This window comes from Gouania willdenowi, chromosome 11 (assembly GCF_900634775.1).
Source record: "Gouania willdenowi chromosome 11, fGouWil2.1, whole genome shotgun sequence".
NCBI lineage: Eukaryota > Metazoa > Chordata > Actinopteri > Blenniiformes > Gobiesocidae > Gouania > Gouania willdenowi.
Window position 1 is genome coordinate 3,576,239 of NC_041054.1, and position 3,941 is coordinate 3,580,179.

The 3,941-nt window shown below is 32.6% G+C and overlaps 1 long non-coding RNA gene across 1 annotated transcript; it reads left to right on the plus strand.

Moving 5' to 3' along the window:
- Positions 1 to 218: 218 nt before the first annotated feature.
- On the plus strand, positions 219 to 3,941 carry LOC114472403 (uncharacterized). The gene is made up of 3 exons (XR_003675093.1): positions 219 to 351; positions 2,384 to 2,575; positions 3,742 to 3,941. It is a non-coding gene; the product is annotated as an uncharacterized LOC114472403 (long non-coding RNA).

Here is a 3,941-nt window from a genome sequence, read left to right on the forward strand (position 1 = left end):
GTTTGCCTACTTCGCGGCAGTTCGTGTATTATTTAAAAAATGGAATCGTTTTTTTTTTTTTTTTTAAATTAACAAACAAAAACGCCACAAAACAGTCACATTATTTACATGTGTACTATCAAAATATTTAATAAAAGTCACATGGTAGATTTACATTCAAATATCACGTCCCAGGAGCTCTGTCGTAAAGATTGCTAGTGAAGGAAGTGACGTAATCACGACAGCCTTTTCCGGTCTGACACTTCATCAGCGGTATCTCATCATGGCGAGCTGCATGTTTAATCAACAGCCATCTAACACTCAATCTGTGATTAAACGAATGTTCACCGACAAGAAAAACATTCAGAGACGGTAAGTTTAACAAACATGCGTTACTTGTTACTGAAAATGTGAAGTGTATGTTTAAAAGAACAATCCGTAAAACGTGTTATAGTCGTCCAGTTGTTTAAGTTGTTTTTATTTTATTATAGTTTTTCTTTTTTTTTTTGTATTTCTTTATTTTCTATTTTTAAATCCTGATTATAGTTCACTATTTGTAGTGAAATCGACGTCCTCGGTTAATAATGTTTTGTCGTGGTAAAAAATTGCTACCAACACGTGTAGGGCTACTATTAGCTCACGTTGGCATGCTAAGGATAAGTATAAATCATTAAAAAATAATAATCTAATGAACAAAAACAAACAAAAAAGGCACATTTCACATTATTACAGATTATCGACAAAGTTGAAAGACAGCTAAAAAAAAAAAAAAACCCCAAATGTATTTACAATCAAACAACAGATTGCATTATTGAAATAGTTTTTTTTCATAAATGAAACAAATCTGGAAGCTTTTAAAGTTTAAGCTCGTTCCTCTAGTGGGCAAAGTTGGGCTTGGATTTAAAGAAACCATTTATGAATATGGTTTTTACCTAACAAAACACCACAAATCAATCAATCTTTTCAAAAACAAACAAGCCAAATTTCACATTGGACACAGTGAACATATTTAATTAAATTCCTTTAGATTGAAACCAATTCTTAACATCGCTCCATAAACTCTGCATTATGTCAGACAAAAAGAAAAGATGATCCAATTCTTCATTCCCTACTTCACAAAATACATGGTAACCAACATCCACATGAAATGTATCAATAATACCTTTGTAGGGTAAACCTCATTTATAATGTTTAACTGAATTAATTTCACTTTTAAACTAAGTATTTGTATCTTTTACCTTTCATTAAAGGTCCCATGTCATGCTATTTTTCATCCATATCTATTTGTTTAAAAAAAAAAAAAACCCAAAACATAGTATTTGAGGTTTATTTTCCCAAACTTGCCTGTTTTCTAGAGTTTTAGCCACTTTCTCAGCAACTCTCCACAAACAGGCTGATTTGCGGCCTACTTATGCATATTCATGAGCGGGTGTGTCTATAAATGGGACACTGACTTCCTCCTCCCACCCACTTCGTAGCTGAGTTCATGCTGCTTTATAAACACAAGACAGAGCGTGGGGGAGGGGCGTTCACAGGTACATACATAGACTGTAGAAAATACATACATAGCACTGCGCGAAGAATGCTGAAATGCTCACCTTCGTGGGCGTGTCTGTTTACATGTCAATCACGGCAGAGAGCTTCCTGGAGGCGTGGCTTCTCCAGATCAGTGCTGCGTCAAATTCGTCATCAAAGTGGGAATGCGTCATCAAATTAGAGAGTGGTGTTTGGGTTTACTCTGCAGTGAGAAAGAAGCAAATCACCCTCTAACTAACTTGCACGCTGTGAAATGTATGTTGCACAGGAAAATATATAGATTTATGTTTTAAAAAAAAATAAAATGTGTTTGTTTCCAACAGCAATTTGTGAAAAACTAAAATTGGTTGGCAGAATTCTAATTAAAAAAAAGTGGTTTGTGATTTAATGACCTTTGCAAAATGTGGGTCCCAGGGTGAGACAGTTGAAAACCCCTGGTTTAAACCACAGCAAAGTCCATTTAGTGTAACATGGACCCTTTAATGAAGGATAAATGACATTTTGCAGACACGTGTTGTGGGTCTGAGTCTCTGCTGTGGCTCAGTTCTGATCTTGTGTCTGCTACAGTGATATGAGGCTGTTTGAGGCTCTGCTGTGAACGTTCACGACAGGGTTATAGGTAAACCTCAGACACACCATCTCAGAGTTTTATATTATGTGCTCTGTTGTCGTCACTCAATGATGTTTATGTTCTCTTTGTCAAATAATGTCATTTAAACATTCAGTAAAGAAGGAAAATAATGTCTATAGGTGTTTTTAACAAATGTAAAATAAGCTCTTTTTTTTTTATTGAAAATGCATTTAAATGACTTTTAAATGGATTAATAATGTTAACATATGCCTAATAAGAATTATTATCTCTTTTTAGGTATGAGTGGGGGTTTTTATTTGACCCACAGAAGCAGCAGCTCAAGAGATTTGGAGCAACAAATACGTTTCCCTACAGATGAACAACAAAAGTGGAGATTTTAAAGAAATAAGTTCAAACATGTAGAAAGTTTGATGTGAGTCATGATGATCAATATGATGATCATTTGATTTATGGACTACTTTACAGCAGGTGGGCATTGATTTCACTGGTAGAAACCAACAGAAAATGATTCACACTCACATAAATGATGGTTGTGATGTTGCTGCAGTCAGAGTTGGGCTCAATTATAATTGTATATAATAATTACAATCATGGTGTAATTATAAATGACATTGATGATTGACTTTGTAATTTCCATGAAAAATCTGTAAAAAAATTGTCAATGAACATTTAGCGCAAATTTGGGGAACCATGTTACAGTTCTATGTACAGTTCTACACATATGTAGTTAATAATTATTAAATTATGTTTAAGCTTCTCCACATTTTACCATTTAAAATAAATATAAATCATTTCATTCATTGATTGATTAGGTAGCCTAACAGGGTAATCAATAGAAAGGAAATAAATTAGATGATAGATATTAGTTTTTAGTGTATTTTACAGCTGATTTAGTTAGCTAGCATAAGAGATGCTAATAGAAAGCTAACACAAGAGGAAAGTTAACTTCTATTAGGTTATTTATTTCAGGCTCAGTAATTGTGACTAATTGTAATTGAGAACTTAATTGTACTTAACATTCTGATGATGCAAAATAATTAATTACATTGCAATTGGAAAAATTCTGGTAACTGTAATCATAATTGAACATGGGGAATTGAAAACACAGGACAAAGATTATGCTATTGATGGTTTTTATAATTATTCTTTTAAAGAAAAAGTTTGCTAAAAATTATTTATTCAAGCTGCTACCCTGATAATTAATTTATTAGATAAATCTATAGTTTAGGCCTCATGGATCTTTAAATTAAAAATATATTTTTCTCAAACGAAAACCTGAAATTTTGTATTTTATCTTGTTATAGATTAATTAATTACGAAGTCTCTAATTAGATTATTTTATAATTGAGTCTCACCTCTAGTAAAAACACTTCTATGCATCTGTTTTCAGGACTCAACATCCCACAATGCAATGCATGAAAATGTCAACCATGGAGTGTTTATTGTGGAGATAAAAAAACACTTTTAGGTTTAATTTCCACCTTTTTCCATTAAATGATAATGGATTCATTGATCTATGAGGCGTACACTATGATTTTATCTAATAAAAAATATCGGGGTATCAGCTTAAACCATGTTGTCAAATGTCCCCCAAAATGTGTTTGATTTGAAGTTGTGTTCACTGTCCTCTGCAGATTTCATCACAATAGAAGAAATGCTTCTAGGAGTTGTGGATGCCCAACAAAGAAAAATGCTGATGCTTGGTTCAAAAATATATTTAGAGTTTTAACTTTAGCTCTTAAAAATGTTAGTTTAATTAATTTAAGTTAATGTGGAATGTTTCCAAAACACAGAGAAATAAAAGGTTTTAAACCACTTGTGTTTCTATCTTTGA